At 46.3% G+C, this 25,087-nt stretch overlaps 1 long non-coding RNA gene across 2 annotated transcripts in view; it reads right to left on the reverse strand.

Moving 5' to 3' along the window:
• Nucleotides 1-5,553: 5,553 nt before the first annotated feature.
• The window catches only part of LOC137522554 (uncharacterized), a 169,986-nt gene continuing 150,452 nt past the window's right edge, over nt 5,554-25,087 (reverse strand). Inside the window, exons 5-7 of one of the 2 annotated variants that reach the window (XR_011022331.1) lie at nt 23,496-23,579; nt 10,498-10,632; nt 5,554-5,735 (exon numbers count right to left, since the gene is read on the reverse strand). This is a non-coding gene — a long non-coding RNA (uncharacterized lncRNA). The remainder of the gene's footprint in view (nt 5,736-10,497; nt 10,633-23,495; nt 23,580-25,087) is intronic. The other variant, XR_011022332.1, reaches the window with a different exon arrangement.

A 25,087-nucleotide genomic window follows, 5' to 3' on the forward strand; every position in this document is an offset into this window, starting at 1 on the left:
CCATGACTCAATCTTTGGTGGCAGAGAGTACAGATGGCATTGCTCTCATCTGAGGCTGACACACACAAAAAATTCCACACCGCTGAGCCCTGGGATGATGGCACTGGGGGTGGGTGGGGTCAGCAGCTGACCTTGAAGGGCATGTTGGCTGGCTGTCCATAGGTGGCAATACATGCCGCCGTACACTGCCACGAGCTGTTTCTGATGACGAGCTCCCTCTGCTTCTTTTAGCAACTCGTCTCCTCCTATTCCTCTCTGACTTCCCCTCTGAACTATCCCTCTGTTCATCTTTTCTATTGGGAACACACGTGACATCCATGGCAGTATCATCATCCTCATCATCATCATAATCATCCTCCACAGCTTCACTTGTATCAGACACCTCCAAAACTGCACCAACAACAGGTACTTCATCATCCTCACACCTTACTTCCATACTGACACCTAACTCAGACATATGAGGTGGTGGTGTAACATGCTTAGCGCCGTCATCTTGTAACAATAATGGCTGTGAATCAGTTAAATCCCCACCAAATAACTCCTGTTAAGTGTCAAATAGAGCGGATGTGGTGCTAGTAGTAGCAGTGGTGGCTGCGGAGGAAGATATGTCACGGTTCCGTGCGGAAGCTGAGGAAGATGAGGTGTTCTGTGTTAATAGTCAACTATGTCCTGTCAATCTTGGGAGTTGATGGCACATGCCTTCTGAACACTGTACTTTGTTCCAGGGCCACACAAAGTCCCGTCAGCACGACCTTGAACAGACCTGCCGGGTGGCCTGCCTCAGGCTCTGCCTCTGCCTTTTGTTTTGTCCATATTAGGGGGGATGAAGAGAAAGGTATGCACTGACTTGGCTAATACAATGTGCAGTCACACAGATGCAGTGAAAGGTATGCAGAGACTGCTGGTATAACAATGTGCAGTCACACAGGTGCAGTGAAAAGGCTGCAGTGACTGCTGGTATAACAATGTGCAGTCACACAGGTACAATGAAAATGGAAGCACTGATTGCTGCTATATAAAACAGTGTGCGGTCACACAGATGCAGTGAAAGGTATGCAGTGACTGCTGGTATAACAATGTGCAGTCACACAAGTACAGTGAAAATGGATGCACTGACTGCAGGTATATAAAACAGCGTGCGGTCACACAGATGCAGTGAAATGTATGCAGTGATTGGTATATAAAACAGCGTGCGGTCACACAGGTGCAGTGAAAGATATGCAGTGACTGGTATATAAAACAGCGTGCGGTCACACAGATGCAGTAAAAGGTATGCAGTGACTGGTATATAAAACGGCGTGCGGTCACACAGATGCAGTGTAAGGTATGCAGTGACTGCTATATAAAACAGCATGCAGTCACACAGGTGCAGTGAAAATGGATGTACTGACTGTGCTGGTATATAAAACAGCGTGCGGTCACACAGATGCAGTGAAATGTATGCAGTGACTGCTATATAAAACAGCGTGCGGTCACACAGGTGCAGTAAAAGGTATGAAGTGACTGGTATTGTAATACAATGTGCAGCAGTCACACTAGGCACTGAATGTGCTGGGCCTGGCACAGTATAGCAATTAGCAAGGGCCAGCTGTGACAGACAGGGCTGTATATGCAGTGTCAGTGGGCCACAAAAAAAAAAAAATCACAAGAACATTAGCTCTCAAAAGAGCTGTTTTGGTGGTGCTTTTCAGCAACAAATATCAGCAAGGAGCAAGCTAACAAGAGCCTAACTAAGCTTTCCCTATCTCGGCTGCAACCTCTCTCCCTTCTCTCACTAATACAGCAGCACACAGAGTGAGAACATGGCCGACACTGCTGCCTTATATAAGGGGGGGGGGGCTCCAGGAGGGAGTGCAGCCTGATTGGCTGCCATGTGTCTGCTGACTGTGATGTAGAGCAGAGGTCCCCAACCTGGGGGCTGCGGCCCCCTGGGGGTCCGTGGGCAGATTTCTGGGGGGCCGCGGCGGATCTGGCCTTTCTCCCTCTCCCCCCAGCGGCCGCCGTTCCTGATACCTTATGAGCGGGCGGCCGCTTTCTTCCTTATATTCCCCATAGCCCCTCTCGCATCTTGTATTACAGCAGCGCTTGCTGTGCGACTGCTGTAAGGAGGGAAGGAGGCGGGGCCGCGTTCCCATGGTAACGGCAATCGCCGCTACAGGAAGCCGCTGCCCTATTTCCTACTCTTCCTTACAGCAGCCGCGCGGGAAGCGCTGCTGTAATACGAGGTGCTGCAAGAGGAGAGGAGCTATGGGGAACATAAGGAAGCGACTGCCCGCTCGTAAGGTAACAGGAGCGGTGGCCGCGCGGGGGGAGGAGAGGAGAGGCTACACTGGGCTAACTGTACTGGCGACACTGGGGCAGCGATACTGGGCTAACTATACTTGCTATTCTGGGCTAACTATACTTGCTATACTGGGCTAACTATACTTGCTATTCTGGGCTAACTATACTTGCTATACTGGGCTAACTATACTTGCTATACTGGGCTTACTATACTTGCTATTCTGGGCTAACTATACTTGCTATTCTGGGCTAACTATACTTGCTATACTAGGCTAACTGTACTTGCTATACTGGGTTAACTATACTTGCTATACTAGGCTAACTGTACTTGCTATACTGGGGTAACTACTGGCTATACTGGGGTAGCTATACTTGCTATACTAGGCTAACTGTACTTGCTATAGTGTGGTAACTGTACTTGCTATACTGGGCTAACTGTACTTGCTATACTGTGGTAACTGTACTTGCTATACTAGGCTAACTGTACTTGCTATACTGTGGTAACTGTACTTGCTATACTGGGTAACTGTACTTGCTATACTGGGGTAACTATACTTGCTATACTAGGCTAACTGTACTGGCTATACTGTGGTAACTGTACTTGCTATACTGGGGTAACTATACTTGCTATACTAGGCTAACTGTACTTGCTATAGTGTGGTAACTGTACTTGCTCTACTGGGCTAACTGTACTTGCTATACTGTGGTAACTGTACTTGCTATACTAGGCTAACTGTACTTGCTATACTGTGGTAACTGTACTTGCTATACTGGGGTAACTATACTTGCTATACTAGGCTAACTGTACTGGCTATACTGTGGTAACTGTACTTGCTATACTGGGGTAACTATACTTGCTATACTAGGTTAACTGTACTTGCTATACTGTGGTAACTGTACTTGCTATACTGTGTAAACTGTACTTGCTATACTGTGGAATCTGGGAAAAAAAGGGGGGGCTGCTGCCGCCGACACTAGCCACGCCCACTCACCCCTCCCACCCCACCCCAGGGGGGCCCCGGAGAAAATTTTGGTCGGGATAGTGGGTCCCGGGCTCAAAAAGGTTGGGGACCCCTGATGTAGAGGGTCAAAGTTTAGCCCAATGTTGTAGTATAGGGGGCGAACGCGAACCCGCGAAATGTGCGCGAACAAGTTTGCGTGCGAACTGTTTCGGACATCTCTATTTGAGGGTGCTTTGAGAGAAACCAATGACCAAGCCCTTTTGAAGAGGAAAAGGACATCATTAGCTCAAGATTTAAAAGATCAAAGTAACACTCTTGAAAAATCTAGGAACTTACTCCACACTGTATCATAACACTCAGGTTGAAAGTCTTATGCCTGATATAAGTGTATCAATAATATGAAATGGCAGCTCGTTCCTATCAACTTCCACACCATCAGCTTTAGGCATCGAGGGTTTGGGTGCAGGAATTCCTGCACTGATGACCTGTGGCATGCAAAACAATGGGTGTGGCTATAACCGCGGCAAAAATGGGAGTGTCCATGACCGGATGAGAGCGGAGCTAACTGTAATTTAAAGTGAACCCGAGATGAGAGTGATATGGAGGCTGCCATATTTATTTCCTTTTAAACAATACTAGTTGCTTGTCAGCCCTGCTGATCTATTTGGCTGCAGTAGGAATTTATTTACACCAGAAACAAGCATGCAGCTAATCTTGTCAGTTCTGACAATATTGTCAGAAACCCCTGACCTGCTGCACATTTGACCAGAAAATAGTTCAATCATGTCAGCAAATTTGACCAGAAAATAGGTGCAATCATGTGGCAAATTTGACCAGAAAATACGTGCAATCATGTGGCAGATTTGACCAGAAAATACACGCAATCATGTGGCAGACTTGACCAGAAAACACTTCAATCATGTGGCAGATTTGACCACAAAACACAATCGTGGCAGACTTGACAAGAAAATACACCTGCTAATAAATAAAAAAAACATTTACTCATTTGCAGAAGACCTCCTGTTCCAGCCTCCGTCCGACGCGTAGCTCCCACAATCCTCTGCCAGCCAGCAACTGAAACTGCTGCGCTAAGAGCAGGGCTACGGGAAAATGGCGCCCAAAGCCCTGCACTGCAGACTCGAAGTCTCCAGAGCAGGGCTTCGGACGCCATTTTACCATAGCCCTGCTCTGCCACTGCCGGAGCTGCAGGCTGCTGCTGCCGGTGAACTGACACGGCATCTATTAGACACCGAAAGTCAGTTCACGCTGGGGGGTGCTTGGAGAATTTTAGGGGGTGCTTCAGCACCCCAAAGCACCCCCCTGGCGCCACCACTGTCCTTGGTCTATAAGGAATTACTGCCAGGATTGCTGATTGATGCTGTCTCATCTTGTTGAAGAACTTGAAAATTAATGGAACTGAGGGAAATTCATGTTGTGTTGATGCTTCAATCCTGAATCAGAGCATCTGTCTCCTCCAACACTGTTTCAGTTGGAAACCTGGTACCTGCTCTGTACCCATCCCTTAACCAGGGCTAGCAAATGGATCTATAGGAGAAAAATCAGCTAAGTGTATGCTTATGGAAATATGTATTTCTCTCAGAATAGGCTTGAATTGGAGGTTTGGTTCATGAGCTTATATTGTATCACTTAACCTCCTTGCCGGTTATCCCGGAACCCGAGGTGAGAATAATACGGAAGCTGCCATATTTATTTCCTTTTAAGCAATACCAGTTGCCTGGCTATTCTGCTGGTCCTCTGCCTCTAATACTTTCAACCATAGACCCTGAACAAGCATGCAGCAGGTCGGGGGTTTCTGACAATATTGTCAGAACTGACAAGATTAGCTGCATGCTTGTTTCTGGTGTAATTCAGTTCACTACTGCAGCCAAATAGATCATCAGGACTGCCAGGCAACTAGTATTGTTTAAAAGGAAATAAATATGGCAGCCTCCAGATCACTCTCACCTCGGGTTTACTTTAACTGCATCAGAGATCTCTTGTGCAAGGTACCCAGTTATTGGAAAAACAATGGACTTTATTACTCAAATCTACAAACACATTGGAAGCACTTTAAAAGTGGAATACTGCTTTCTTAAAAGAGGGGGGATAATTGCAGATCACCTCTTCCAGCAACTGAAAGCCCCCATACCCTGATTTTCTGCACCCCAGACATAAAAACCTGTATGCAACAAATGACAAACTGGACTATGAAACTTTATTGTGTTGTCTTATGGTCCATTTTTGAAAGCAAAGCCAATTCAAATATCTATTTTTTATTTGCTTTATTTAAAGGGTTTTAATTTTACAAATAAGCTCTATACTGTACAGGAATACATTGCACATTAAAATTGTCAATGAAAATATCACACATTAATAATCAGATTTCTGCTCTGGGTTTATTTTCCAGGCTTCTGCACCGATTATATGCATGTCGATAATGCTGACTCTCTTGCTGTCTCTCCGATCATGATAACCTATTGGTGGGAATACCTGAAGATGTACAGATGATTGGATAAATTCCAGGAATACACAAAGAATATTCAAAGATCAGTTTTTCTTTATTAAACTAATAGGTAGAAGTGTGACAGCAAACCCGGACATTGCCTTGATCATAGCAGAACATAGCAAAGGATAGCTGAAATGTTTGTGGATACAAAGCTCTGCTATTGTAGTCATATGCACTTTCCGCAAGAATACTGTATTTACTAAGCCAAGTTGTGGCTTTCATCTGCAAGAGGCTAGTCACAAATTCACAAACCTTTCAGCAAGACTTGCTATGGCTAGCATCACCTTAGAGAGGGTTGTTGGAAGCTCTTGATACTAACAGTAGACTATTTTACTAAATGCAGGCTAGGTTTGCCAGATCGGCAATGTTCTTCATCTTGGAATAACCTTAGTTAGTTAGCGCCACAGTATTACTGTACTGGCATATAGGGATGCTCGTTCGGATTCTGTGGAAGTGCAATTGCATTTCCACATTGGAATTCGGAAATCTGTAATACAAGTGTGGTAGGCGGATTTTTGCAGAAACCGTGGAAATTTCCGCCAACTTTAATATTGATTTTATAAAAAAACTACAAGGTCTTTTTGAAAGATTTTGTTTCCTCTTGTTCCCAATCTTTTGCTTAAAGGGACTCTGAGCTCTAAATAAAAATGAAATTGGTACTCACCTGGGGCTTTCTGCAGCCCACAATAGGTCCGGAGGTCCCACGGCGTCCATCTGGCTCTTCTCCCAGGCCTTTGCTCAGAAATGGCTCCCGACGACACTGGGTGCATGCGCCATACTGTCACGCCGGCCGCCTTGATGACGCGAGGCGGCCGGCGTGGTGACAACAGACGCGACGTTTCAGGAAGAAGGAGCCCGACACTCGGGCCCAGTGTTGCCAGGAGCCGCCTGGAGCCATTCCTGGAGAAGAGCCAGACGGATGCCGTGGGACCTCCCGACCTACACTGGGCTGCAGAATGCCCCAGGTGAGTACCAATTTCGTTTTTATTTAGAACTCGGAGTCCCTTTAACACACCCTGAAAATTTGGTGGTTTTAACACCTACGGGGGCTTTGCTATTAACCGCTAAATTCGGCGGCTATTGACTGTAATGAAAAATTCAGAAAATCTGCGTTACTGATATGCGGTAATTTTAAGCCAATCAGAATACTCAGAATGAATAAGCCATTCAGAGAATTCAGAAATGTCTGCCTAAATCCCATTCTCTGATTGGTTTATTCTTTCTGAGTCTTCTAATTGTCATAAAATTGCTGCATATCGGTAATGCAGATATTCTGCATTTTACATTACAGTCAATGGCCGCCGACTTTAGAGGTTAATAGCAAAGCCCCTGTAGGTGTGAGAAACACCCCGAATCGTCACAGTGTGCGGGGGCGTAACAATAGACCCTGCAAGGGATGCCTCCGCAGGGGGGCCCAGAAGCCACAGGGGGCCCGTGGGGAGAAAAGTTTGAGAGACTGACAGCTAAGGGCACCGAGAGAGAAAAACGTATTTTGCTCTCGCACCATTGTTATATTGACTGCATGTGTCCACCACACAGATAAGGACTCATACACACTCTGGAATTTGTACACTGTCCCTGCTCCCTAGGGTTCGTAAAAAACATCTGTCTCTCACTGCTGCAAAGATCTGATGACTGCATGTACAACCTAACAAAGAACAGAGTCACATTTTGAAAAAAAGTTGTAGACTTTACCTTTTTCACTCTGAAAGGATTCCTAGATTCTTATCACACAGGCTAATGACCTTATGGCCTCTAATTACTTTTACAACACAGCAGAGTGGAGATTGATGTCTTAAGCCTCATCTACACGGGTAGATGAGGCTCCGATCCGGCGGCTTGATTAGCCGCCGGATCGCCTCTACCATGTCCCCGCGCGTGCCCGCCGCGTCCCCACTCGCCGCGCGTGCGCTGGATTCGATTCCCCGCTCGTCCCCACCGGCGCCGCTTATCTTCCGCTTGATTTCCTGCCATTGTCCCCTCGCAGGGAGCGAGCAGGGAATCGGCGGTGGGGAGATCCGTCCTATCGGACCTTATCAATCGAGCCGCATCAGCGGCTCGATTGATAAGGAACATCGCCGCCGCATCTACGCGTGTAGATGCGGCTTTACTGTTGCTGCTTCATTGAGAGCTTGTTGTCTCATACTGAGTCCAAGATCCCCTAATAAGAGTATCAATCAGTGACATTCTGAATGTTTTGCCAAAGTTTCAGTGAATACTATATGTTATGTTCAGCATGTCATTGTTGTTCCTCCATATAGCATGTGCTCTCATGTAGTAAAATAATACGGCTGTGTGTGTATGTGTATGTACTGGGAGCAGAGCTGCAACGAGGGACTTGTCAGCTGCAAGGGGCTGGAGGAAGCCCAGGGTAAGTAGATCTGGGGGTAGCATAGATTGCCTGACATTTCCTTTAAGTCTAAGTGTTTTTATCTGCATGGGGAAAACACATTGGTCCTCTGTTTTCCTGTGCAGAAAGCGAGGAAGTTGGGGGGCCTCATCCAGAGTTTCACGGGGGGGCCATCCAAAGTTTCGCAGGGGGGCCCAGTGATGTCTAGTTACGCCCTTGACGGTGTGTTAAGCAGAAGAGTGGGAACATGAGGAAAAAAACTTTCAAAAAGACCTTGTAGTTTTTGAGAAAATCACTGTTAAAGTCGGCGGAAATTTCCGCAAAAATCCGCATCAGAATGTGGAAATTGGTAGCGGAAAGCGGAATCTTTAGCGGGAATTTGCAATGGCGGAAAGCGGATTCTCCGTGGCAGCTGAAATTGGCATTCCCGACCCCACTGGCATAACAACTGTAATTCTTTTTCCTTCCCAACACATTGCTCTTAGATATGTGAATGATAAGATAGTATAATATTCTCCTACTGATCAACATATGACGTTATTGGTATTGTATAGCTTTATTGACATCAAGTAGGGATAAGGTAAAATAAAACTTAGGGGAAATATCAATAATACCAATGCAATATATATATAAAATAATTGCAATAATAATGTAAATAAATGTAAATCAATACAATCAGAATAACACTGAACACATTGGATGTCACCTCTCCTATGGAACACTCTCCCACAACCTGTCCGTCATGCTCCAAGCCTGTAAATCTTCAAATGGACACTAAACACACACGTGTTCAAACAAGCTTATCATTTGCTATAGCTACTATTTTAAGCTCGCTGCCTCATCTGCTAACCCCTTTGTCTGCTCCCCAGTGTCTCCACCCCACTACCCTCTAGACTGTAAGCTCGCAAAGGCAGGCATCTCCCACTTGTGTTTCCTGTTTCTGTCCATTTTATCAAATGAACGTCTTTCAATATTGGTAATGGTTTTCAAACTACACATAAACTGTATGTATGTCACTTTGTAAAAAAATTCACTTTGCCCTGATTGTACAGAATGTTGAACTATACATATGTCTATGCTCCACCATTATTGTATGTTTTTGTATGTTCTACAGCACTATGGAAGATGTTGGTGCTATATAAATAATAATAATAATAATAATAATAATAATAATGCACCAGCTCTCCCAAAAGAGCACTAAAGAAGGTCTTAATTCCCCCTTTGGTGCTCCCAAAATGCCCCATTATCTAAAGATGGCCACTAACGATACAATTTCTAGCTAAAAATCGTTCGAGCTATCAGATAATTCTGGTCGGAAGAAAAATCGTTCACTACATCATCAATGAACCAATCTTTGCTTACTATCTATCACAACCAACTAGAAAATCCAATCGGACGACTATTTTAATAATCATTCATAATCGATTGTGCCCATCAATGAAGATTATTTACAACCAATCCAATCCGAATTTCTGATCGCTCAAATAATTGTTCGCTAGAAATTGGACCGTTAGTGGCCACCTTTAGACTCAGAAGCCAGCATCAGCTATATACTCTATACTGATTTTCAGCTCTGTGCCACTTTTAATACAACTGACAATTGCAAGATACTAATACAAAAACTAAAGTTTGGGTTTATTAATAAAAACACTTTCACTGGTTTGTCAGAACTGCTTGCAAATCAACTACATTTTTTAACAAGATTATTGTACATTCAGTGATATTTTTGTCCTGTTATGTGGTGTTTTTCTCAAATAAAAGCAGTGCTGTCTTTGGGATGGGGACATGGGGATGTGGTTATTGATGGACATCAAGGAGATGCTAGTTGTGGCCATTATCCTGCTACATATTTTGCTGTAAATTGTGCAAAATAGAAATAGACCACTTTTCTGTAATATCAATTTCACGTGGAAAAAGATAACAATATTGCATCATAGTATAAGCACAGATATAATCAATGTTAGTGTAGACACACCTCTTCCATGTGATATGGGTGCCGCCAAGGCCAGATTTATACTTTTCCGGCCCCTAGGCCAAGTGTGTTGTGACTCCCTTTCCGTGCAGCATCACCGCTCCTATTCCATGTGCAGCCCCCTCTTCCATGTGCTACATCTATATACTGCAGCATGTCTCTTTAATGAACAGTTCTCTTGGACATTAGATTCCTTTTTTCATGTGTTGCTCCCAATTTGCTGCCTCCTCCTTCATATGTATCAACCTCTTTTTCATGACCAGGTGCCCCATTTGGCTGCAGCCACCCAAGGCCTGGGCCTTTGTGGCCTTTCCAGAAATCCCACCCTTGGTGCCGCAGCCAGAGATGCTTGCCAACATCCGTAACCAAGCGAGAATTGGCCAGCACACCGGACTGGGATTCAAACACTCTTTAATATATTTACCATAGACAATACGACAATGGTTTTGGTGTAATGCAGTATACCCCTGCATGTCACACAGTGTCCGGACCTTTGTATTGACCCTTGAAATGAGTGCCAGAGACCAATACTTAACAGAAGTTCCTTCCATGCTTCAATCTAAAGGCAAAATAAATATGTTTAAAATGTACATTTCTACCAGAATAAAATTCACTATAAATGTATTTTCATCTGTCGCTGTCACTCATAGGGGATTCTCAGGGTTTTCTTTATGTTAAAACGCAGCAGCAACTAAACAGCAGTTGCCAAAATAGTGAGTAAGTAGGGAGGTTGGCCAACAATTTTGTACAGATCCTCCTTGTGGTGCCAATACATGGTACAATAAAAATGTTCAATTTTTTTCGTTTATTTCACTAAAATCATTGAATTGAATGAAAATCGAAAATAATCTTTTTTTTTAATTAACCCTCTGGGCGATAATCACAAGCTGAGCTCGGGGTAAACCGCCGCAGAGGATTTCTCAGACCCTGGTGGGCCGATTTGCATATTTTTTTTTGTTACACTCAGCTAGCACTTTGCTAGCTGCGTGTATATACCGATCGCCGCCGCTCCACGCTGATTCGCCGCTACCCGCCGTGCCGCGCCGCCCCCCCCAGACCCTGTGCGCAGCCTGGCCAATCAGTGAGAGGCAGCGCTGAGGGGTGGATCGGGACTCCCTCTGACGTCACAACATCATTGATGTCAATGACGTCATCCCGATTGTCACCATGGCAACGGGGGAAGCCAAACAGGAAATCCCGTTCTGAACGGGATTTCCTGTTTGCTCTGATCACTGGAGGAATTTGGAAGGGGTGGGGGGATACCGCTGCACAGCAGCTATCATGTAGCTAGCGCTAGGCTAGCTACATGATTAAAAAAAATAAAAAAAAAAGTGCTGCGCCGCCCCCTGGCGATATTATTGTATCGCCCAGGAGGTTAAGAAAAACTAATGATTATGCAATTATTTCACTAAAAATCTGATTGGGCATGTTGGAAAAGTCTTTATATTCGGTCTAATGGAATAATCAAATGAAATTATCTAATCAAAAAAATTACGGTAAATAATTGTACCATGTATAGGCAGCATTAAAAAGTACTTTTATAAAGATTCAGAATCGTACTCACCATTAAACTAATATTACATACAGAGGGGCTGCAGCACACAACAGGAAAACAGTGACAGGGGCTCTTGGTTACGCTTTAACGCGCTTAAGCTCACCAACTGCGCCAAAGTGTCCCCGATCTGGTGAGTCCTACTCTAACCATGCAATGCTAGTTTTTATCAGCAGTCTAGTGGGAACTAATCCAAAAACCCAAGAGTCAACTAAATGGGAGAAAAGGAAATTAAAAACACCTTACCTTCCACTAGCTACCAAACGAACTCTCTGGACATGTGCAATGCACTCATTTATATGCTTAACTGTGCTAGAGGTGGGCGTGGTTATGCAGGCTCACATGGGGAAAATTATAATCAAATATCAAGGGGTGAGCAGCACAAACCAACTTTTAATGCAATTTTTTTTGCAAAGCATGCACGCAGCAGTGGAGACCCCAATCCTCACAAGAAATATATACTGTATAACATACAGAGGGGCTGCAGCACACAACAGGAAAACAGTGACAGGGGCTCTTGGTTACGTTTTAACATGCTTAAGCTCACCAACTGCGCCAAAGTGTCCCTCATCTGGTGAGTCCACTGCTGCGTGCATGCTTTGGGGTCTCCACTGCTGCGTGCATGCTTTGGGGTCTCCACTGCTGCGTGCATGCTTTGCAAAAAAAAAATGTCATTAAAAGCTGGTTTGTGCTGCTCACCCCTTGATATTATATTAAACTAATATTAGTAATGCGAATCATAATATTTTGGCAACACAAGGTGCTACTCTCATCTTTCCTAGCTGGAAATCCTCCTATGTGGAACCTTAGGAGCCTCCCAATCTGAACTTACACTGAAAAAATACCATAACTTTGATAGTACTTTAGCTGCTCTCAGGAGAAGCTGTCTGTGCTTCTAGCATGCACACCGTTCTGAAGAGCTCAATAGAAGATTTTAATATATAGTAAAAAGCAGCTTGTAATTTGTAAATGGACAATATTACTAAGCAAATATGATAACTGCATGGGTAATAAAAAGTAGGAAAACACATTTTTATTGAATGTTCTGTCAGAGTTTCAGACCAATTTAATGTAAGCCTATCTATGAGCAGTCTATACCAGGGGTGTTCGGATACCCCTTTTTAAAATCCGAATTGGTTCGGATCCGGATACCCAGATATCCGGGTCCGGATTGGATATCCGAATCCGAATAGAGTCGGATACTGTATATACTCGCATACAAGCCGAATTGGGGGGTCGGCTTGTATGCGAGTCTTTCCTGGTGGTCGCCCCCCCCCCCCCCCCCGCGTGCTCCCCGCTTCCCCCCCGCGGCCACCGCTGCTATTACCTGCTTTAGGCAGCGGCCGCTTCCTAATCCGGGTTCTCCTCTCATGTTGCATATAAGTGTATCACAGCAGCGCGCCCGGCGCTGCTGCTGTGATGGTGCAGGGGGCAGGAAAGAGCGGTTCCCCTGGTAACGGCGATACACATTGCCGCTACAGGGAGCCGCGCTCTTTCCTGCCCCCTGCATCGGCACAGCAGCAGCGCCGGGCGCGCTGCTGTGATCACTTATACGCAACATGAGAGGGGAACCCGGATTAGGAAGCGCCCGCTGCCTAAGCAGGTAATAGCAGCGGGGCCGCGGGGGGTCTCCACTGCTGCGTGCATGCTTTGGGGTCTCCACTGCTGCGTGCATGCTTTGCAAAAAAAAAATGTCATTAAAAGCTGGTTTGTGCTGCTCACCCCTTGATATTATATTAAACTAATATTAGTAATGCGAATCATAATATTTTGGCAACACAAGGTGCTACTCTCATCTTTCCTAGCTGGAAATCCTCCTATGTGGAACCTTAGGAGCCTCCCAATCTGAACTTACACTGAAAAAATACCATAACTTTGATAGTACTTTAGCTGCTCTCAGGAGAAGCTGTCTGTGCTTCTAGCATGCACACCGTTCTAAGAGCTCAATAGAAGATTTTAATATATAGTAAAAAAGCAGCTTGTAATTTGTAAATGGACAATATTACTAAGCAAATATGATAACTGCATGGGTAATAAAAAGTAGGAAAACACATTTTTATTGAATGTTCTGTCAGATTTTCAGACCAATTTAATGTAAGCCTATCTATGAGCAGTCTATACGAGGGGTGTTCGGATACCCCTTTTTAAAATCCGAATTGGTTCGGATCCGGATACCCAGATATCCGGGTCCGGATTGGATATCCGAATCCGAATAGAATCGGATACTGTATATACTCGCATACAAGCCGAATTGGGGGGTCGGCTTGTATGCGAGTCTTTCCTGGTGGTCGCCCCCCCCCCCCCCCCCCCCCCGCGTGCTCCCCGCTTCCCCCCGCTCCCCCCGTGGCCACCGCTGCTATTACCTGCTTTAGGCAGCGGCCGCTTGCTTTAGGCAGCGGCTGCTTCCTAATCCGGGTTCTCCTCTCATGTTGCATATAAGTGTATCACAGCAGCGCGCCCGGCGCTGCTGCTGTGATGGTGCAGGGGGCAGGAAAGAGCGGTTCCCCTGGTAACGGCGATACACATTGCCGCTACAGGGAGCCGCGCTCTTTCCTTCCCCCTGCATCGGCACAGCAGCAGCGCCGGGCACGCTGCTGTGATCACTTATACGCAACATGAGAGGGGAACCCGGATTAGGAAGCGCCCGCTGCCTAAGCAGGTAATAGCAGCGGGGCCGCGGGGGGAGCGCTATACTGGCCACTACCTACCTATACTGGGCACTATACTGGCCACTACCTACCTATACTGGGCACTATACTGGCCACTACCTACCTATAATGGGCACTATATTGGCCACTACCTACCTATACTGGGCACTATACTAGCTATACTGGGAACTATACTAGCTATACTGGGGAACTACCTACCAATACTGGGCACTTCACTAGCTATACTGGGCACTATACTAGCTATACTGGGGCACTACCTATCAATACTGGGCACTTTACTAGCTATACTGGGCACTATACTAGCTATACTGGACACTACCTACCTATACTGGGCACTATACTGGCTATACTGGGCACTTTACTAGCTATACTGGGCACTATACTAGAGCTAAACTGGGCACTATACTATCTATACTGAGACACTACCTACCCATACTGGGCACTATACTAGCTATACTGGGACACACTGGGGGGATCACGTGGCCTGCACCAACCCAGCATTTCCTACCCCCGGCTTTTATGGGGGTCAATCATTTTTCCCTGGTTTTTCAGGTAAAAGTTGGGGGGTCGGCTTATATGCGGGTCGGCTTATATGCGAGTATATACGGTACCCGAACCCAGTATCTGAGATATCCGCCCCAGATTCAGATATCTGGATAGAAAATCGGAAGTGGCCTTTAAATTGCTTGTAAAAAGTTATTTAGGGTAAATGAGGCATGTAGAAACACTAATAGAATATGTGGGGACTTAAAATACAAAAAAAAAAAAAAAGGAAAAAAAATGGCTGTAAATTAACATCAGGGACTAGGTTCCAAACAGCGGTCGTGCAGCCCACATGTGTCCAAAGTCCAACCGCACAACTGGGACATGACAGTTGTCAGGCCGGACACCTCCAAAAAATTAAAACTATTGTAGTGGCGTAATAGTTGGTGGCAGCGGCAGCAGAAGATGTAGTTTTGTGTTGACCCTGGTGGTGGTGGGTACCACAGACAGCAGGAGCAGCAGGAGAGTAGGTAGATGCAGCTATTGTAGTGGCGTAATAGCTGGTGGTAGTGGCAGCAGAAGATATAGTTCTGTTTGGTCCCTGGTGGTGGTGGGTACCACAGACAGCAGGAGCAGCAGGAGGAGTAGGTAGATTCAGCTATTGTAGTGGCGTAATAGCTGATGGCAGTGGCAGCAGAAGATATCGTGTTGTGTGGACCTGGTGGTGGTGGGTACCACAGACAGCAGGATCAGCAGGAGGAGTACCGTATATACTCGCATAGAAGCCGAATTTTTCAGTACAAAAAATGTACTGAAAAGTCTACCCCTCGGCTTCTATGCGAGTCATCTGGCTGTGCCCCGCTATGTCTGTCCTTCCCCTGACGCGTTAGTGCAGCTGTAAACAGACTGATGTTCCCCAGCGCTCCCAGAGCGTGCAGCATTACGGAGCAGGCATCCTTTTGATGTAACTTTCACTCCACTCCCTCCTCACACACTGAAGCCGGGGAAATGTACAGTTGCTTCTTGTATTCTCAATGCTGCATCCTCCGTGGCAAGGCTGTGCTGTTATGTGCCGATAGATGTGTTTATGTGACAGGCAGCCACACGCTGTTATATTATGCCCGGATCTGTATATTGCTGTGGCTGTAGCTCACTATCATGAAGCTCTAATAGTGAGCTGGAGCCATGGCAGTATACAGATCTGGGCATAATATAACAGCGTGTGGCTGCCTGTCACATAAACACATCATATCGGCACATAACAGCACAGCCTTGCCACGGAAGATGCAGCATTGAGAATACAAGAAGCAACTGTACATTGCCCGGCTTCAGCGTGTGAGGACTCGAGGGTAGTGTTGTCCGGATCATGAACGATTCGGATCTTTGATCCGAATCTATTTTATGAGTCGATCATCCGAATCATCAAAATGAACGATTCGGATCGCAAAGGGGGCGGGGCCAGGAGCGACACGCCCCCTCTCAGCGGGCAGCGGGGTCCTGGAAGCAGGGATCGCTCTGTTGGATGGGAGCCAGCCTTGCAGGGAGACAGGTAGATGAGAGAGAGGGGACATGGGTGCCACTGCAGATATGTGTAGAGCACACATACTGCTGCAATGTGCTGCATTATAGGCTGTCTGTTCCGTAGTTGTGCACAGTGAACACATTGGAAGCTTTTGCTCAGCACAGCTCAGTAACTTTGCAGACACTGTGATTGAAAGGCAATATAATCCTCCTGCACTCGGCACTAAACAGCTGCACTTATCTTCTGGGAATGCTTTCTTTCACTGTGCGACCTTTTCTTTCAAAGTGTACAGATGAACATATAGGTGAAATATATGTAAGCATATGATTGCAGCATGTGGGTATTACGTGCAAACATTTCTGCTCTCTGCTCCGTCCCTCCTCCCTTCTCTGTCCACTCCCTGCCCTCTGTCCATCTTCTCCCCTTCTCTGTGTGTCCACCCCCCTCCCCCTTTCTCCTGTCCACAGACCTGTCCTGCTGTCATTTCACCCCCGAATGCTTCCTGTAGTAAAATGATCCGAGATTCGGATCAAAGATCCGGATCTCTTCAATGATCCGATTCGAATCATCCGGATCATTGAAAAGATCCGAACTTCCCATCTCTACTCGAGGGAGCAGAGTAAAGTGAGTCAAAGTTCAAGTAAATTCCGGGCTTCAAGAAACTACATCTCCCTGCATGCTTTGCTATTTTCCGCACATGCCCAGTAGATGGCAGCAGTCAGGAAGACAGCTCGTGAGTGCACATGGAGATGAGACATGCAGAGGAGAATGGAATGAAGTTATTTATGGCAGATGTGGGCTGTGTGTCCTCAAGGATCAGGTGCATTCTGTGCCTGCAGCTTTGCAGATCAGTGAAAAGCACTTAGTGCCCTGGTGAGTCCAGCTTCACCTCACTGATTTGTCCTGTGTTTGTCTGGTGATAGTTCTAATCTGCCATCATGGGGAAATACACTCCTATTAGCAGCATTTAAGAGTCCAGACTCCAGGGTGTAGAAGATTTGTCTTGGGCAATGTCCCTGGTTGTCAGCAGGATGTGTGTCTATAAGAGGCTGGGTGCTAAGCAGATGTGAGGGGTAATTAGCAGAGACATGGATGCACATCTGGCTTATGGGGAGGTCGGCTGCTTCATACTGGGGGCCTGTTTGGCTTTGGAAAGAGGGGATGTCTCATAATGGGAGCACATTTGGTTATTTATCCCGAAGCTATAATGGGGTGGGGGCTTATATGCGAGTCAATCACTTTTTCTGGTTTATGGGGGAAAAGTGGGTGCCTCGGCTTATATGCGAGTCGGCTATATGCGAGTATATACGGTAGGCAGATGCAGCTATTGTAGTGGCGTAATAGCTGGTGGCAGTGGCACACGTTACAAGTGACAACTTGCTGTCCAATGAGGGCAGAGTGAAAAACTGCCAGATTGGGAATTGAAATTTCCCTTACGCCCTGAATGGGCTGCTGCTGCCTTTTTTTTCCCCTGCGGTGGTTGGGGCCTGGGGTTAAGTGGTGCAACTGGTGATAGCGGCAGAAGATGAAGCAGCAGGCTAGGGGTCCCGCATTCTACGCCCACTGCTGCTCCTGCCAATGTCCGCGATGCTGATCCTCTGTGCCAGACCCACCGCCGCATCCTCCTCCTCAGACTCAGAGCTAACACCCGCACTCTGATAGGTCAATTGATGGAACTCTTTGATGATTTAAACAGCAGATCCGGGACACCATGGCAACGAGGCGCCAGGTGTTACCCGGACATGCTGCTGGTAAGTTTAACCCTGCCAAACCCCCCTTTAGGCCTGCACCAATTGCGAATCTGAGGGCACAATGTTCTCCTCACATAGCACCTACTAGTCCTAATAAGGAGTTCCTCTCTCCCCCCTAACCCAGAGCAGATCCAAGTAGTTGCCTTATTGCTCACAGTTTATGCTTTCTTATGTATATTTATATGCCAAACATAGCACCCACAAAAACCCTCCCATTCTTTCCCCCTCTCCCTAACCCCCCCCCCCCCTCCGATCTACACGTCCCCTGGCCCAAGGGTCTTTCCCATTTACACATGTATATGTCCCCCCCCACTTGTGTCCCCCACGCCTTCCATAGGGATACACACTACCCTTCCCATACAAACCCCCCCCCCCCCCCCCCGCAGCTACAATATTACACCGTGTATAATTGGCCACATGTTTACTTTACTTACCTGTTTTGTACCTTTATTTGCCATTATGATTTTGAGCATTTTTACTTATGTATGCACAATGCCATACACCAATTATGCCTCTTGTCCCCAGTCGTGTGGCTCCTTTTACTATTGCCTGAGGAAGCGGGTTTTGGCCTGCGAATCGCCGTTGCGACTATCCCCTGGAGTGTACCAATAAATCTACCATTTGTTTTGAATACACAGCTTGTTGTGTCTGCTTGCAGGAGGTAAGTCCACCACTGCCTCCTAAGAAATTTTAAACCTCTTAATAATTGTTTGTTATCCTCTTGGCGCCTCTGTTCTCTTCTACGTTATACCCAATATCCACCCCTGGTGGAGGGGGATACCAAATTTTTCTCCTATTTACAGAGAGCGACTTCTTAACCCTGAGGGAGGACAGGATGGATATTCTCCTCACCTGCCCATACAGGGGTTGCCTGGAGGTAACCTTGGTTTGTGAGTATATTGTTGTACTCTTTTTCATACTACCCATTGCCACAACTTACTACACTATATTTGGCTCTCGGTTCTTTCTTTACATGTATCAATTGTAATGTATAGAGCGCTTGGGGGGCCCCATGTAAAACTTGCACCAGGGCCCATAGCTCCTTAGCTACGCCACTGCACAAGTGGACCTTCCAACACCTTCAGCATTGATGAGGTAGGAAGTTCTTGTTGCATTTTGGAGAGAATTTTTCATCTTCTGTTTAAAATAACTTTTCAGCACTCTGTAATTGGAAAAAAAGTACCAAAAAGTAGGCATTTTAATAATAAGAATAGATGTTAAAATATAACCTAGGAGAAAAGTTAGGAGAAAAGGTGATTTGGATCGGCCCCTTCAGTGTGATTACAGACTGTAACTGTTAAGTTCCACATTATTTTGTTAAGTCTTGCTTTTTGTAATAAAGACATTTTTATGCACTTTACAAATTAATTGAGCGGTCTTTTCCTGAAAATATGTACAGTCCCACAGACTACATTAACACTACATAGACCTATAATAATAAGACAAGCTGTAATTTGCCGCTCAGGCACTGGTTTCAGTGGTTTGTCATGCTGGTAGTGAGGGTGATGAATGGGCAGAGGAAGTACAGGGATTTGAGGGACTGAGAAGTAGCAATGCTAGAATGCTGAGCATTCAACCCACGGATCAGTGAATAATGGCGCACAGCACTTATGCATAAAAATGGCGCCGCATTAAAAAGATACGCTTATCGCTATTTATCGTTAGTACTACATAATAGTGGCGCACAGGGAAAAAAGAAGAAAAACGGCACACACTAATGTTATTTATCAATAGCGCCCTACATAAGCCAAACTGCAGACGTTATTTAAATGCAAAACGGTGAATGGATTTAATGTAACACTGTCAAGGTTAGGGTTAGGCACCACCAGGGGAGATTTAGGGTTAGGCACCACCAGGGAGGTCTTTGGGTTAGGCACCACCAGGGGGTGCTTAGGGTTAGGCACCTCCAGAGGGGTGGTTAGGGTTGGGCACCACCAGGGGGGTGGTTAGGGTTAGGCACCACCAGGGGGGTCTTAGGGTTAGGCACCACCAGGGGGGTGGTTAGGGTTAGGCACCACCAGGGGGGTGGTTAGGGTTAAGCACCACCAGGGGGGTGGTTAGGGTTAGGCACCACCAGGGGGGGTTTAGGGGTTAGGGATAGGTACAGAGAGGGTTCTGTGTGTTAACACTAAATAACGATAAGGCTTTAATGCCAAATAACGATAAGGCTTTAACGTTAAATAGCGATAAGCGACAAACGGATTAGCGGCAACACTGTGCGCCATTATTCGCAGGCACCATTTTCAGATGGATCCTTCAACACATACCTGTCTGATAGTGTTGGCTCTGTACTGGGGTGATTGAATGCCTTTCCTAAATTTCTCCACCAGTACAGCGTATGTCCTGAGGAAGGTGGAAGGATCTGAAACAGGCTGTCTGCATGTTGGGTTGATGTGGCTCTATAAATTTTATAAGCTTGAGGCTAGTTTCACACTGTATAGTGGCATTAGCGATGCGGTGTGTCGCGCCCATCGCACCACCAAAAACAGGCCTTCAGGGAACACTGCGTTAGTACACATGTTCCCTGTCTGGCTACCAGCCAAGCAGGAAGTGATATGTGCTTGTGGTCATTTCCTGCTTCAGGTATTGTAAAAATACGCTTCCGCGCATGCGCACCATGAATGTCCCAACCAGGGGTCGAGTGGTGCGTGGACGTGGGTGGACGACGTCCACTTACTATTTGCAGAGCATGGACGCCGTCCACCCTGGCATGTTCGGAGGGGAGCAGCACAGTGGAAGGAGAGCTGTGAGCAGCGGTGGAGAAGGGGGGCCATCTCCCCCCCCTTCCCTTACCTTAAGGCTCTCCCTCCCTCGCTCTCCCCTCCAGAAGTAACGTGCGGGCGGCTGGCAGTGGGCGGGACTTACCTCTCCTCGTTCCGGCGCCGGATCTGCGTGCTGCTGCTCTGGTCTGGACTAGACCAGCCTAGCGGCAGTGGAATGCTCGCGCCGGAACGAGGAGAGGTAAGTCCCGCCCGCTGCCGGCTGCTTGCACGTAACTTCTGGAGGGGAGAGCGAGGGATAGAGAGCCTTAAAGTGAGAGAAGGGGGGGGGGAGATGACCCCCCTTCTCCACCACTGCTCACACCTCTCCTTCCACTGCGCTGCTCCCCTCATACTGGGGGGACACCTGACTACCTATTCTGGGGACATATACCCCTGACTACATATATACTGGGCACGTATACCCCTGGCAACATATACTGGGCACATATACTCCCTGACTACATATACTGGGCACATATACCCCTGACTACATATACTAGGCACATATACCGCTGGCTATATATGCTGGGCACATATACCCCTGCCTACATATACTGGGCACATATACACCTGATTACATATACTGGGCACATATACCCCTGCCTACATATACTGGGACATATACCTCTGCCTACATATACTGGGCACATATACCCCTGCCTACATATACTGGGACATATACCCCTGACTACATATACTGGGCACATTTACCCCTGACTACATATACTGGGCACATATACCTCTGGCTACATATACTGGGCACATATACCCCTGACTACATATACTGGGCACATAGACCTCTGGCTACATATACTGGGCACATATACCCCTGACTACATATACTGGGGACATATACCCCTGTCTACATATACTGGGGACATATACCCCTGTCTACATATACTGGGCACATATACCCCTGCCTACATATGCTGGGCACATATGCCCCTGCGTACACATACTGGGGACATATACCCCTGGCTACATATACTGGGCACATCTACCCCTGCCTACATATACTGGGCACATCTACCCCTGTCTACATATACTGGGCACATATACCCCTGGCTACATATACTGGGCACATATATCCCCGGGCTACATATACTGGGGACATTTACCCCCTGGCTACATATACTGGGGACATATACCCCTGGCTACATATACTGGGCACATATACCCCTGACTACATATACTGGGGACTACTATACTCATGGCTACTTATACTGGGGACACCTATAGACCTGGCTACCTATGCTGGTGGTACCTATTTTGGGGGAACTGCTATCAGATTATCTGCATTTTTGTGGAGTGGAACCGCTGTTATGTATTTTGGAGAACAGCTGCCAGATTATGTGTATGTTAGGGGAACGGCTGCTGCCAGATTACGTGTATTTTGGGGAACTGCTGCCAGATTGTGTTTGTTTGGGGGACCACTGCTGCCAGATTATATGTATTTTGGGTGTTAGGTGTATTTTGGGTGATCCGCTGCCAGGGTTTGCATATTTTGGGGAACTGCTTCCAAATTATGTGTATGTTGGGGGAACTGCTGCTGCCACATTATCTATTTTGGGGGAACCACTGCCATATTATCTGTATTTTGGAGGAACTTCTACCAGAATATGTGTCTTTTTGGTGAAATGCTGTCAGATTACATCTATTTTGGGGGGATACACTACGGCAGACCTTTTACATCCCCAGCAGACCTTTTACATCACTGCTATGTATGCCATGTATATTTGGCCCCACCTATGACCACGCCCACATTATGCTTGACCACGCCCTTTTTTGCACAGGGGTTTTCCAGGTGAGTCCACTCACCTCTTTTCCCAGGACTAGACCCCTGGTCCCAACGCCAACTTCATTTAAGGACCCCACGTCCCCATAGACCAGTGATGGCTAACCTTGGCACTCCAGCTGTGACAAAACTACAAATCCCATCATGCCTTTGCCTCCCGAGTTATCCATGGAGCTGTCAGTATTGCAATGCCTCATGGGAGTATTTAAGCTGGCCACAATAGCAGCATAGGGGGCGATATACAGGCTGGGAACGCGAAGAATCACTCACATTCCCATGCCTGTCGGCCGGTGACGGCCAAACCGGAAGTGTTCGCCGGCTAGTCCTGGAGCGTCAGAGCGGGGCTGCGAGGGCACCGATCGGCTGCTGGGGGCTGAGGGAAGCCCCAGGTGAGTAAATCTCATTTTTTATAGTTCACTTAAGTTTTCCTTTAAGGGCAGGGCAGTCCCAGTGCAGGTGCAGAAAAGTGGGCATAGGGTGCTGGCACTTAGGGCGGTCAGTGGTAGCTGCAGGATTATACTTTGGGCCGAGGTTAGGTATGCCTGATACAGAATAAAAGTTAAGTTGCACGCTCACGCACACATAAAGATGCTTTTTTTAGTTACGGCTAGGGAGTCCTCCCAGTCCTCAGAGTCCAGCTGGACACCAACATTGGTCCACTTATTAAGAGAAAGGGTTGTACAAACAACAGCGCCATGTTCGATTAACATTTTATATAGCTTGCCGTTAAATGTTTGGACAGCCAGCCGGAATCAGCTCAAGGGCACATGATGCTGGGAGTTCCAGGGTAGCCTGTTGTAATTGTGCTGAGAAGGCATGAGCTAACTGAGCATACCTGAAATGATGACAGAAGAGCCCCGGGAACTTGGATACTTGTGGCCAGCTTACCATGCTCCACTATGTGGTCCAGGAAGTAAACACCTAGCTTCATCCAAAACTGAGGATCAGGGATAGTAAGCATTTCCGGGAGGCCTGGATTATACGACAAAGGAAAGTGAAATTGGAACTCAGAGATCTGTAACATTTTCAGGATCTTCTTCCATACACAAAGACTTAGAATGGTATTTGGAAGCTTCTTCTTCGGAATGCTAAGTCACATTAGGTCCAGTGCCACACTCCCTTCAGAGGGTCTATACCATGCCTGTGCTGCACACATAGTAATACTGTAGGGAAGGGAGGGCTAGCCTCCCTAAATCGTTGGGATTAATAAGTATGGAGTGCTTTAGCTTAGCCCACCTATTATTCAACACAAAGCTAAGAAACACTAAACATATTTTTTTTAAAAAGGCGTTAGAGACATAAACGGGATTTTGCTGAATAACAAAGATAACTTTGGGCAAGAGGACTAGTTACAGTAGGTTCACTCTACCTACTATGGAGAGGCGTAGCCTAGACAAGATATGACATTTATGCTGCACATAAGAAATCACGGAAAATATCTCAGCCTGTAAGTACATTTTGGAGCTACCGTATACTTGCATTCCAGAGTTATTAAAAAAGTGTGGATCTGCTGTAACGTTTAGTTTGTAGAGGAAGTACTACTGCCTGATGCAAACTTTTCTCTGTTTAGCCTCTTCCAGACCTAGATGATTGAAATCTGTGCCCTATTTGGGAGCTGTTGTTCCTGCCAGGGTGTAGATTTCAATCATCCCCGCCTCGCACCGCTCACTCTCACCATTCCTGTCACTGTCCATGTCACTGCACACACTTTCTCTGCTTTCACTCTGACAGCAGAGCTTCCGTATCTTGACCTGTGATTGCTAAAAGGGCACGGACGTCTCTGGTCTTATTCTTAAAGCCAGAGCTGCCCTAGAGGGTTAAACAGAAGCCAGAGTAGTACCCTGATTCCTCAATACCATTTAGGTCCGTGGTCAAGAAGCCTTCAGCATCTGCCAAATAGAGGATGGTATTGTCTGCATGCATCCCTTCCTCAGTTTGGCAAGTGCTGAAGTCGTTTATCATGGGGTGCGAGCAGGTGCGACAAGCAAGAGATTCTGCTGCTAGGGCACTGGACAGTGGAAAGGGATCTGACACCCGCGTGTATCAAAAAAGGGCGCTTGGAAAAAAGGGCGCAGGATATAGCCGAAATTATAGGTTATAATGTAAAACAATCATTGTCGTTTATAGCTTGTAAATGAAAATGTAGTGCTAAATAGGTTAAATAAACGGAAATTAAACAGCAAAATACCGTCTATAACAACAAACGAATTCTGAAATAAAATGTCAAATAGCGTCTATAACTAAAAATGATATTTACACTTGTATTAAGCATAGTAATACAATGGTAGATTTTACAGATATTTTACTGCAATTATAGCTAACTGTAGGCTCACACAGATCTCTCCTAGTCCCTATCCCTAACCCCTAGACCCCCTCTTTGTTTAAATATACATAATTTAATACATTGTATATATTACATATATTGTGCTGTAACTATACCTAACCTTACTCTCACACAGAACCCTCCATGTACCTATCCC

The sequence above is a fragment of the Hyperolius riggenbachi genome, chromosome 6, assembly GCF_040937935.1.
Source record: "Hyperolius riggenbachi isolate aHypRig1 chromosome 6, aHypRig1.pri, whole genome shotgun sequence".
In the NCBI taxonomy this organism is placed as follows: domain Eukaryota; kingdom Metazoa; phylum Chordata; class Amphibia; order Anura; family Hyperoliidae; genus Hyperolius; species Hyperolius riggenbachi.